Source organism: Ornithorhynchus anatinus, chromosome 1 (genome assembly GCF_004115215.2).
Source record: "Ornithorhynchus anatinus isolate Pmale09 chromosome 1, mOrnAna1.pri.v4, whole genome shotgun sequence".
In the NCBI taxonomy this organism is placed as follows: domain Eukaryota; kingdom Metazoa; phylum Chordata; class Mammalia; order Monotremata; family Ornithorhynchidae; genus Ornithorhynchus; species Ornithorhynchus anatinus.
In genome coordinates, this window is record NC_041728.1 from 177860717 (window position 1) to 177874361 (window position 13645).

Here is a 13645-nt window from a genome sequence, read left to right on the forward strand (position 1 = left end):
ATTATTAATTTCACATCTTCTCCCAGAGGCCTTCTGTAATTAAACTGTCTTTTTTTTCCCTGCTTGCTCTCCCTTTTGCACTTTGATCTGTGAGCTTATGACGTTGGGTGTTCATCCCACAGCACTTTAATAGATACCTTTAAATTAGGTATTATAAATTACTTATATGAATGTCTGTCTTTCCCTCCAAACTGTAAACTCCTTATGGGCAGGGAACATTCATTTGATCATATTTATTGAGGACTGACTGTATGCAAAGCATTTTACTAAGCACTTGGGAGAGTACCACAATAAACAGACACGTTCCCTGCCCACAGTGAGCTTACAGTCTAGAGGCGGAGACAGACGTTAATTTAAATAAATGGCAGATAATGGACATAAGTGGTGTGGGGCTGGGAGAAGCGATGAATGAAGGGAGTGAGGCAGGGAGATGCAGAAGGAAGAAGGAGAAGAGGAATGGAGGGCTTAGGAAAGGCTCTTGGAGGAAATGTGACTTCAATAAAGCTTCGATGGTGGAGAGAGTAATTTTCTGTCAGGTGTGAGGAGGGAGAGCATTCCAGACTACAGTAGGACATGGGTAAGAGGTTGGCAATGAGATAGAAGAGATCGAGGTACAGTGAGAAGGTTAGCATTAAAGGAAAGAAGTGTGTGGGCTGGGTTGGAGTAGGAAAGAAGTGAGGTGAGAGTCAAAGAAATACTTTGAAAGTCAAAGAAAGTCAGTGAGCCTGGATGGGATCCCCCCAGTAACTCAGAGACAAATGTTTCTTGACCACAGGTGAGCAAGGAGCCCCGACCGCTACATCTCCCAGATGGGTGAACGGGAAGAAGATGATTAAACGCCTTTACTACTTGTCTACTGTGTGATCTCGGGCAAATCACTTACTTTCTCTGAGCCTTAGTTACCTCATCTGTAAAATGGGGTTGAAGACTGTAAGCCCCATGAAGGTCATGGACTGGGTCTACAACTTGTATTAACCTCAGCCCTTAGTATAGTGCCTGGCGCATAGTAAGCGCTTAACAAATGTCATTAAAAAAGGGGGGGGGACAGAAAAGTCTTTGGGGAGAAGGGAAAAATGGGGATGCAGTAACTGTTCTTCCTCATACTTAGACTCTGAGGTCCATGCGGGACAGAGACTATGTCCAATCTAATGAACTGGTATCTACCTCAATGCTTAGAACAGTGTTAGACACATAGTAAGTGCTTAACAAATACCACAGAAAAAGGGTAGACCTTGAGAAGGTGTCAGATGGGGAAACTGAGGAAGTGAGCTCCTCTTCATTCTAGTAGTAGCAGCCATCTTCCAGCAGGGTGTCTGCAACAAACCAGTAGTATTTATGACCATTTACTGTGTCCAAAGCACTGTACTAAACACTTGGGAGAGATCAGGCACTTAGTACAGTGCTTTGCACACAGTAATCACTTAATAAATATGATTGAACAATACCGAAGGGTCAGTAGAAACAATCCTTACCTGCAAGGATCTCAGAGTCTAGAGGGGGAGATGGGCATTAATATTTAAAAAAAAAAGTTATGGATATGTACATAGGTGCTGTGGGGCTTAGGGTAGGGTGAATACCAAGAGTTTGAGGTAATGATAATGATATTTGATATGATACTTGAAAAGCCCTTACAGCACTGGGGCAAACACAGATTAATCGGGTAGGACACAGTCCCTGTCCCAAAAGGGGTTCACAGTCTCAATCACCATTTTACAGATGAGGTAACTGAGGCGCAGAGAAGTGAAGTGACTTGCCCAAGATCACACAGTGGACAAGTGGCGCAAATGAGATTAGAACCCAGAACCTTCTGAGTCCCAGGTCCGTGCTCTATCCACTAGGCCATAAAATGCATGGGGAACACAGAAAGAAACGGGAATAGGGAAAATGAAGGCTTACTTAGGAAATGCCTTTTAGAAGAGATGGGATTTGGGAAGGGTTTTGAAGGTGGAGAATGATGGACTCTTTTTTATATATACAAATATATATATATATATATATATATATATATATATATATATCCACACAGGGAGGAAGTTCAAGGCCAAGGGGAAGGGGTTCATGGCGGGATCAAAGATGAGGCCTTACTAAAATGTCTCTAGACATTCTCGTGAATGAAGGGAAGGGAGGAAGATGAGAAACGTATGGAAATAACTGCAGTGAAAGGCTTTTACTGATGTTTATTTTTTTTCCCCAGGGTTCACTGCCCCTTCCATTAGTTAGGCACAATCCACAAACAGACGCAGGCAATGCAGTCTGAACAGTGCATGTGAGCCGCCCCCCCACACCAGACTCCACAGCCGCAACCTTACCCCCAGATTGGCTCCTGCCCTTGGATTATCACGTCCTCTCTGATTGGGAAACACGAACTGGCATTTAATTAGCTGAAAGGATAATCGGAGAGAAAGGAAGAGCCCATCCAATCGTCGGAGAGGAGTGAACCAGCATAGATTAAATGTGGAGCAAAAAGTGTACGACCTCTGGGTCTGACAAGCCCCATGCTCCGTTAACCTTGGGCATGAGCGATGTTTTGACGGTGTGATACCGTCAGGGGAAAGGCGAGTCCTTGCTGAATAGACTCCGCTCTAGGCTTCTTATCTCACTTGAACAGTTAGAAGGGGGGGAAATGCTGAAAGGAAATTCTGCTGCTTTTTGCTGCAGGTGGGTTTTTCTGTTAGGCTGTTGAAACTCTGCATTGGTCAGTTTCTTTTTTAAATAGCACTGATTGACTTATTATAATATTATCATTATTAGGATTAAGAATGTGAGCCCTGTGTAGGACAGGGACTATGTTGGACACAGTCCCTGTCCAACCTGATTAGCCTGTATCTAAGCTAATCTGATATCTTGTATGAGAAGCAGCATGGTATAGTGGACAGAGCACAGGCCTGGGAGTCAGAAGGTCATGAGTTCTAATTCCCGCTCCACCACTTGTCTGCTGTGTGACCATGGGAAAGTCACTTAACTTCTCTGGTCCTCAGTTACTGCATCTGGAAGATGAGGATTGAGACTTTGAGCCCCACGAGGGACAGGGACTGTGTTCCACTTGATTTGCTTGTATCTTTCCCAGCATTTAGTACAGTGCCTGGCACATAGTAAATGCTTTACAAAAACCATTATAATTTATCATTATCATTATTATTATTTACCTTTATTAGGACTCAGCAGAAAATGGTTAAAGTTGTCTCTCCACCCAAATATTGGAAGGCCGAGGGATTGAAGTGAGATAGAAGGCAGAGGGCACCCCAGTCATATCAATCCAATTAAGAGGAACCCTCAGAACTCTTTTTTTTTCTAATGGTATTTAAGTACTTACTTTGTGCCAGACACTATACTAAGCACTGGGGCAGATACAAGCTAATCAGGTTTGACACCGTCCCTATCTCCCATAGGGTTCACATTTTTGTTCCCCATTTTACAGATGAGGGAACTGAGGCACTTTGAAGTTAAGTGACTTGCCCAAGGTCACACAGCAGACAAGTGGTGAAGCATTCATTCATTCAATAGTATTTATTGAACGCTTACTATGTGCAGAGCACTGTACTAAGCGCTTGGAATGTACAAATCGGTAACAGAGACCGTCCCTGCCCTTTGGGCTTACAGTCTAATCGGGGGAGACAGACAGAGAAGAACAACGGCAATAAATAGAGTCAAGGGGAAGAACAACTCATTAAAACAATAGCAAATAAATAGAATCAAGGTGATGTACATCTCATTAACAAAATAAATAGGGTAATGAAGATATATACAGTTGAGTGGACGAGTACAGTGCTGAGGGGATGGGAGAGGGGGAGAAACAGAGGAAGAGGGGCAGAAGAGGTTTAGCTGCGGAGAGGTGAAAGGGGCGGGGTAGGGGGAGCAGAGGGAAAAGGGGAGCTCAGTCTGGGAAGGCCTCTTGGAGGAGGTGTAGCAGAGATTAGAACACAGGTCTTCTGGCTCCCAGGCCCGTGTTCTTTCCACTAGGCCAAACTGCTTCTCATTTAATACTGTCGTTTCCACACATAGCATTCTTCCCTACATAATGAATTGTCAGTTCTTTTCTCCTGTCATATTTGCCTTTCTTATGGTTACAAAACCTTTTCCTCCTGCTTCCACTCTTGGCAAATAACTTGGGCCTGTCTCTCTCTCCTGTAAGATTGTAAGCTCCTTGAAGGCAGGACCTTTGACATCTGTTTTCATCGTATATGTGTCTAATACTGCATTCTGCTAACGCTCTCAATCAGTGGCATTTATTAAGCACTCAGTACATGCAGAGCACTGTACTAAGCAGCTGGGGGAGACTACAGTACAATTCAGTTGGTGGACATGATCCCTGTCCTCAAGAAGCTTAATAATAATAAAAATAATAATACTTATGGTACTTGTTAAGCTCTTACTGTGTGTCAAGGACAGTTCTAAGCACTGGGGTAGGTACCATTGCTATTATTCTTGTCTGTCCGTCTCCCCCGATTAGACTGTAAGCCCATCAGAGGGCAGGACCTGTCTCTATCTGTTACCGATTTGTACATTCTAAGCACTTAGTACAGTGCTCTGCACATAGTAAGCGCTCAATAAATATTATTGAATGAATGACTGAATGAAATAATCAAGTTGGACACAGTCCCTGTCCTACGTGGGGTTCACACTCTTAAACCCCATTTTACAGCTGAAGTAACTGAGGCCCAGAGTAGTTAAGTGACTTGCCCAAGGTCACACAGCAGACACGAGGGGGACCCGGGGTTAGAACCCTCATCCTCTGCCTTCCGGGTCTTTGCCCTTCCCACTAGGCCACACTGCTTACTATTTAAAGACACGAGACCAAGGCATTGCAGAAGGGAGGACAGGCATGGTGAGGAAATGCAAGGAGAGTCAAGGAAGGCTTCTTGGAGGAGACGTGATTTTAGTATGATTTTGAAAATGGGCAGAGTGGTGGTCCGTTGGCTATGAAGTGGGAGGGAGTTCCAGGCCAGAGGGAGGACATGGGCAAGAGGTTGGCGGTGAGATAGATGAGATCAAGGTACATTGAGTATGTTAGTGTTAAAGGAGCAAAGTCAGCTGGATGAGTTGAAGCGAGAGATGAGGGGGGGAGACAGCAGACTGTATGCCTTAAAGAAGGCAGTAAGAAGTTTCTGTTTGGGGCGATGAGTAGGCAAGCACTGGATGCTTCTGAGAAGAACCTAGATGAGCAAAGAATGATTAACCTGAGAGCCTCAAGGGAGGCAGCACAGAGAGACAGGGAGAGAGAGGGCGAGAGTGAGAGATAGAGAGAGAGGGCAAGAGCGGTACAGTAAAACACCATCGGCGCTCCATAACTGCCCTCCCTACGAATCCCGGGCGACAATGATGACGATCTGAGGACCCAGACAAGAGGGAGGATGAAATGCCTCACCGGGCTGATGCTTTACCCACCGAGTTAACACTGCTTGAGCAAAAGGTGATGTCTCTATTGCCTCCCACGGGAACCCAAGCGTGCAAAATGATTATTCCGCTGGTCCAAACAAGATGGCCTCCCAATGGCTTAGCAGCACTACGGTGCCGTGCAAACAGTCAATGTGTTTCTGTTGATTTTCCTCCTCTTTTTTTCTTCCCTTAATGGTATTTAAGTACTTACTACTAAGTACTTGCTTCAAGAGAAGCAGCACGGCTTAGTCGAAAGAACACAGGCTTGGGAGTCAGAGGACATGGGTTCTAATTCCACCTCCGCCATTTGTCTGCTGTGTGACCTTGGGCAAGCCACTCGAACTTCTCTGCGCCTCAATTACCTCATCTGTAAAACTGGGTTTAGGACTGTGAGCCCCATGTTGGGACAACCTGATTACCCCGTATCTACCCCAGCACTTAGAATAGTGCTTGGCACATAGTAAGCACTTAACAAATATCAATGTTATTATTATTAGATGTCAAGCAATGTTCTAAGCCCTGGAGTAATCTGGTTGGACCCAGGCCCTGATTCATCTAGGGTTTCCAGTCTTAAACTCCATTTTACAGATGAGATCACTGAGGCCCAAACAAGTAAAAGTGTTATACCCAAGGTCACCCAGCAGAAAAGAGACAGAACCTGGATTTAAAATTCATATCCATTGACTCCCAGGCTCTGGTTCTTTTCTTGGAGAAGCAGCATGCCAAAGTGGATAGACCACGGGCCTGGGAATCACAAGGTCTTGGGTTCTAATCTGTGCTGTGCCACTTGTCTGCTGCGTGACCTTGGGCAAGTCACTCCTCTGTGCCTCAGCTAATTCATCTGTAAAACGGGGATTGAGACTGTGAGCGTCCCATGGGCCAACTTAATTTGCCTCTATCCAGCCTAGCGCTCAGTACAGCGCCTGGCACGTAATGAGGGCTTAACAAATGCCATCATCATCATCTAGACTGTAAACTCATTATGGTCAGGGAAAGTGCCTGTTAATTCTGTTGTATTTTACTCTCCCAAGTGCTTAGTAAAGTGCTCTGCACATAGTAAGCCCTCAATAAATAAAATGGGTTGATAGATTTCCTCTAGGCTGAGCTGCTTTTCCTGCTCCTGGACATCGCTGAGCTGTTCCCAAGACCGGATAACCCTCTCCCAGTTTACTGCTCTGAAGGATTCCGCTTTCAGCAGAGTCCCCAACTGGCTTCACTCCAGGGCTCAGTTGCCCCCGTCCTTTTTGCCGAACCCCTAGAACAGGACTCCGTGGGTGGAAACGTGGCAGTGCTGAGGAAACGAGAGAACGAACAAGGCCTATTAAGAGCGACGGCAAGACGCATGCATGCACATTCGTTCCGCTGAAGAAAACAACCCAAAAATAACACCCTTTAAATCACGCTGCCCCTCGCAAACACACTGCTCGTTGCAGACCGAACAGATAGTTCTCCATTAAATAAATACCATCAATTAGATCCAGTTAATCTTCCCATTAGCTTTCTGCCAGGGCTTTCGGGAGGGGGAGGGAGGCTTCAAGCTTGAATTTATATCTCAGCCATCTGCTACGAATAGTACGGGAGCAGAGGGGTAGGAAAAAAAGATAAGATTTCAAACGAGATCATCGTATGCAGTACACCGGGATATGACTCTCTCATTAATAGCCTCTCGCTGACTGTGGTTTTGATTCGTCGGGATGAAAGAGGAAGCTTCGGAGGGTGATCCGTTTTAATTAGTAATTCCTCTCCTCCCCCGTTTCCCCGTCTCTACCCCGCAGAACGGCTCCCAGATGGTTCAAGTTGAAAACTACAATTCCAAAGTGCAATCTACAACTTTTAGAGAAGCCTGAAAAAAACTTTCAGTCAGAGCAAGAACAATATAACTGTGGTATTTGTTAAGCGCTTACTATTCATTCATTCATTTAATCGTATTTATTAAGTGCTTCTGGGAGCGGAGCACTGTCCTAAGTGCTTGGGAAAGTGCAATACAACCATAAACGGTGGCGTTCCCCCCCGAGCTCACAGTCTAGAGGCTGGGAGACGGACATCAGTGCAAATAAGTAAAATGACAGATATAAACAAGAGTTGTGGACATCAGTACAAATAAAGAAAATGACAGATATATACATAAGAGTTGTGGGGTTGGGAAGAGGAGGGGAAGAGCAAAAGGAGTAACTTATGGCGATGCAGCAGGGAGTGGGAGATGAGGAAAATTGGGGCTTAGCCTGGGTTAGCATCTTGGAGGAGATATGCCTTCAATAAATCCTTGAAGGAGGCTACATACCAAACACCGTGCAAAGCTCTGGGGACAATACAAGATCAGCAGAATAGCACAGGCCCTGTCCCCAATGGGACTCACAGTCTAAATGGGAGAGAAAACGACCGCCAGACTCCCACTTTACCAACGAAGAAAAGATAAATCAAGGGGACCCGCTCAAGGTCACGCAGCAGACAGGTGACAGAGCTGGGATTACAAACCAGGTTCCCTGACTCCCAGGCCTGCATTCTTTTCATTCATTCCATCGTATTTATTGAGGGTTACTATGTGTGGAGCACTGTATTAAGTGCTTGGAAAGTACAATTCAGCAACAGAGAGAGACAATAATAACGTCGATATTTGTTAAGCGCTTACTATGTGCAGAGCACTGTTCTAAGAGCTGGGATAGATACGGGGTCATCAGGTTCTCCCAGGTGAAGCTCACAGTCTTAATCCCCATTTTACAGATGAGGGAACTGAGGCACAGAGAAGTTAAGTGACATGCCCAAAGTGACAGAGCCGGGATTCAAACCCTTGACCTCTGACTCCGAAGCCTGTGCTCTTTCCACTGAGCCACACTGCTTCTATCCCTGCCCACAGTGGGCTCACAGTCTAGAAGAGGGGAGACTAACATCAGAACAAGTAAACTTGATTCTATTTATTGCCACTGTTCTTGTCTGTCCATCCCCCTCCCCCCGACCCGATTAGACTGTAAGCCCGTCAAAGGGCAGGGACTGTCTCTATCTGTTACCGATCTGTACATTCCAAGCGCTTAGTACAGTGCTCTGCACATAGTAGGCGCTCAGTAAATACTATTGAATGAATGAATGAACAAACAGGCATCAATAGCATTAATATAAATAAATAGAATTATAGATATGTACATATATGAACAAGTTCTGTGGGTGGGGAGGGAGGGGTAGAGCAAAGGGAGAGAGTCGGGACGATGGGCGGGGGGTGGCTGGGGAGAAGTGGGGCTTAGTCTGGGAAGGTTCATTTTAAGGTTGGGAAAGGTAAAGGAGTTCTTTGGAAATTCTGATATGGCTGGGACTCTACGGTCCAGATGCTAAATCTGCCTGTCACATCCCACCTCCTCCAACAAAATGTCTTCCCCAACTTCCCCACACCGCATCAACCCTGTAGCAGCTTCTAGCGTTTCCTTTGCCCGCTTCTGCGTGAGATACAGCGAAGAACCCAAGCCTGAGAGTCAGAGAACCTGGGTTAGGTCATGGGTTCTAATCCTAGCTCCGCCACTTGTCAGATGTGACTTTGGGCAAGTCACTTAACTTCTCTGGGCCTCAGTTCCTTCATCTGTAAAATAGGGATTAAGACTGTGATCCCCAAGTGGGACAACCTGATTACCTTGTATACCACCCCAGGGCTTAATGCTTTGCACATAAAATAAGCGCTTAACAAATACCATCATTATTATTATTAATAATCCCAGGTGGGGGGAGAAGATTCACCCCAGCTGATGGGCTGGAGAGGCAGAACCAACAGGTGTGTAGGGCATGTCCAGATCATCAGGGATTGGCACAACATATAAGGATAATAATTCTGGTATTTAAGCGGTTACTATGGGCCAAACACTGTCCTCAGTGCTGAGGTAGAAACAAGGTGATCAGGTTGTCCATATGGGGATCACAGTCTTAATCCCCATTTTACAGATGAGGTAACTGAGGCACAGAGAAGGTAAGTGACTTGCCCAAAGTCACACAGCTGCTAAGTGGCAGAGCTGGATTTAGAACCCTTGACCTCTGACTCCAAAGCCCATCCCCTTTCCATTAAGCCATGCTGCTTCTCTAACACACGATCAGGAAAGAATAATACAACAGATCCCCGCCTTCGAGGAGTTTACAGGCAACCGTGCACAGAGCACTGTGCTAAGCACTTGAGAGAGTACAATAGAATAAGCAGACAGGATCTGTGCCCTCAAGGAGATTATAATATAGATCAGGAGACAGGACTTACATTCTAAAAGGTGGAGATACCATTTATTGTTAGAGATAGCTGGTATCTTATATCTAGATTAGAGAGGAGGAAACTGAGGCACAGTGGTTTAAATGATTTACAGCAGGGCAGAGGTAGAGCTGGGATGAGAACTAAGGTGGTCTGACTCCAACTGCTAAGCTCTTTCGAGAAGGCTCACGTCGTGGCCTAGCGCATAAAGTCTAGGCCTGGGAGTCAGAAGGACCTGGGTTCCAATCCTGACTCCGCCACTTGTCTGCTGTGTGACCTTGGGCAAGTCACTTCTCCGTGCCTCAGTTACCTCATCTGGTAAATAGGGATTAAGATTATGAGCCCTATGTAGGACAGGGACTGTGTCCAACCCAATTTCGTTGTGTCTACCCCCAGTGCTTAGAACAATGCCTGGCACAGAGTAAACGCTTAACAAATACAGCAATTATCATTATTATTATTATCCCTGCCCCTTCTGAATCATCTCCTTTCCACAGTGCACTTGGCCAGCCTCCCAGCCTGAGAAGGCCAAATCAGACAGTGGCGTGAATATGACAGAAATTCAGCCAACTGCATAGGTTTAACATCCAAGAGAATTAATCCAGGATATCCCTTTAGCTTCTCCTCCTTTTCCTTCCTGTTCTCGGCCTTCTGGCCATTTCTCTACTCTTTAACAACACTTCCTAGAGGGTGGGAAAGAGAAGAAATAAGGCGAGAAAAAGGAAGTATTTAGCAACAGTAATTAATAATGTTGGTATTTGTTAAGCGCTTACTACGTGCAGAGCACTGTTCTAAGCGCTGCGGTAGATACAGGGGAATGAGATTGTCCCACGTGAGGCTCACAGTCTTCACCCCCATTTTACAGATGAGGGAACTGAGGCACAGAGAAGTGAAGTGACACGCCCACAGTCACACAGCTGACAAGGGGCAGAGTCGGAATACGAACCCGTGACCTCTGACTCCCAAGCCCGGCTCTTTCCACTGTGCCACGCTGCTTCTCTAACAGTAATTGTCATATTAGCCGAGAACTGGGGTGATGAAGATAATTAGATCAGATAGAGTCTGTCCCACAGGGCGATCACAGTCTTAGGGAGAGAAAGAACACATATTGAATCCCTATTCCGCACATGAGGAAACTGAGGCAGGGCAAAGTTAAGTGACGATGAGAAGCAGCATAGCCTAGTGGATAGAGCATGGGCCTGAGAGTCAGAAAGACCCGGTTCTAATCCTGTCTCCACTGCCTGTGGTTCTGCCACTTGCCCATGGTCAAACAGGAGGCACGTGGCAGAGTCAGGATTAGAACCCAGGTCTTCTGATTCCCAGGCCCGGGTTCCTTTTGTAGATAGCACTCACAAAACAGTGGCTACAGTGGAGGTTGGGATTCTAATTATCTGAGTTTTCATTCACTCCTAGACTAAAATTAATTTGGAGAGAAAAAAAATGTGACTTCCAACAATCCCCAAAATGTAATAATGATAGTAATTAATCATTTTGGTATTTGTGAAATGCTTACTTATGTGCTAGGCACTGAGGTAGATATAAGAGAAGCAGCGTGGCTGAGTAGAAAGAGCGTGGGCTTGGGAACCACAGGACGTGGCTTCTAATTCTGGCTCCACCATTTATCTGCTGTGTGACCTTGGGCAAGCCACGTCACTTCTCTGTGCCTAAATTACTTCATCTGTAAAATGGGGATTAAGACTGTGAGCCCCAAGTGGGACAACCTGATTATCTTGTATCTGCTGCAGGACTTAGAACGGGGCTTGGCACTTAGTAAGAGCTTAACAAATACCGTAACTATTATTATTATCCCCACTTTACAGATGAGGTAAATGAGGCACAGAGAAGTGAGATGACTTGCCCAAAGTCACACAGCAGACGAATGGTGGAGCCGGGATGACCTTCTGACTCCCAGTCCTGTGCTTTATCCCTAGGCAACGAACCTCTCCATGAAAATGGACCATAGTGTGATTTTATATGCCTCCAGGACACATGCCCCTTTCCGTACCCCCAAAACTGACCCTATTCCCTGAAAATTACTCTTTTGTTCCAGCCAGTGGATAATCACCGTAGTTCAGACTCCGGTGATAATAATTGATTATGCGAAAGTAGAACTTGGGTGCCTCACCATTTTCATGTTCCTGTCGAGTAATTATACTGAGCAGATCCAAGAACAATTATCCTCTAACCTGTGCAGTGGAGAAATAATCACGTATTTACTTTGGAAAGGCACGCTGCCCATTCTGCTCCAGCTACGCCACTGTGTGTGTCAATTATTACCAGATGGTAAATATGCAGTAAGGAACTCATCTAATATTTGGATGTTTACTGCCCAGATGAAACTCTGATGATATTGGCTATTTTTTATGGTATCTGTTACATGCTTACTATGTGCCAAGCACTGTACTCAGCTCCCCCTCCCTTTCGTGTCATCTCGACTCACTCCCTTTGCCCTTCCCTCCCCCGCCCCGTCCCTGGCCCATAGCACTATGTATATAAGTATATATCTATAATTCTATTTATTTAAATAGAGGCCTATTTACTTGTTTTGGTGTCTGCTTCCCCATCTCTAGATTATAAACCCGCTGTGGTCAGGGATTGTCTCTCTTTATTGCCGTATTGTACTTTCCAAGCCCTTAGTACGGCCTCTGCACACAGTAAGCGCTCAATAAATATGAATGAATGCATGAATGAATGAATGCTAAGGGCTGGGGTAGATTCAAGATAATTGGATTGGGCATGGTCCCGGATGCACATGGCCCTCACAGTCTTAATCCCCATTTTACAGATGTGGTAACCGAGGCACAGAACAGTGAAGTTACTTACCCAAGGACACACAGCATGCAAGTAACAGAGCCTCTCACCTTATCAAAACGTTCCCTTTTCCCTTTGTCCCTTCCTGACCACAGTTTAGTACCAGCAGACCAAACAGGATTTATTTGGTGACAGTGAATATGTGGGTTGAATGAGTGAGGTGAGTTGAAAATAATGCCAAAAATATGGGCTAATGAGATAGGGAGGAGAGTGGTGTTGTCTACAGTGACAGGAGAGACGTGGGGAGAACGAAAATAAAAGTGTATTATTAAATCAACTGGCGATCCAAGACCTATTAGACTGTCAGCCCGTCAAAGGGCAGGGACTGTCTCTATCTGTTACCGATTTGTACATTCCAAGCGCTTAGTACAGTGCTCTGCACATAGTAAGCACTCAATAAATACTATTGAATGAATTTATGATGAAGATAATCAGATCAGATAGAGTCTGTCCCACAGGGCGATCACAGTCTCTTGAATGAATTCCTTCTTTCTGTGTTGGGGATTTGGTCCTAATCTCAGCTCTGCCCTTGTCTGCTGTGTTAACTTGGGCAAATAATAATAATAATAATAATAATGGTGGTATTTGTTAAGCGCTTACTATGTGCAGAGTACTGTTCTAAATGCTGGGGTAGATACAGGGTAATCAGGTTGTCCCACGTGAGGCTCACGGTTAATCTCCATTTTACAGATGAGGTAACTGAGGCAGAGAGAAGTGAAGTGACTTGCCCAGAGTCACACAGCTGACAAGTGGCAGAAACGGTATTCGAACCCATGACTTCTGACTCCCAAGCCCAGGCTCTTTCCATTGAGCCACGCTGCTTCTCTAATCACTTCTCAGTGCCTCAGTTACCCTATCTGACTGTAACCCCTGGTGATCCAAGTCCTGAAGATCCTTGATTAAATTCTTCCTCAGGCCCTAATATTCATTCAATAGTATTTATTGAGCGCTTACTATGTGCAGAGCACTGTACTAAGCGCTTGGGATGAACAGGTCGGCAACAGATAGAGACAGTCCTCTGCACCCATGAGGCACTCAATAGGCCCCAACGAATGAATGAAAGGTGTCTGTATTGTACTATCTCAAGCACTTAGTACAGTGTTCTGCATACCGAGAGCGCTCAATAAATATGATTGAATGAATGAATGGATGGTGTTCTTTAGCTGGTAAGGAAGAACTCCGTCTCGCCGCCCCCCACCCACCCTATAATGTATCCATGGAATTTGACTTGTTTTTTCAAGCGTT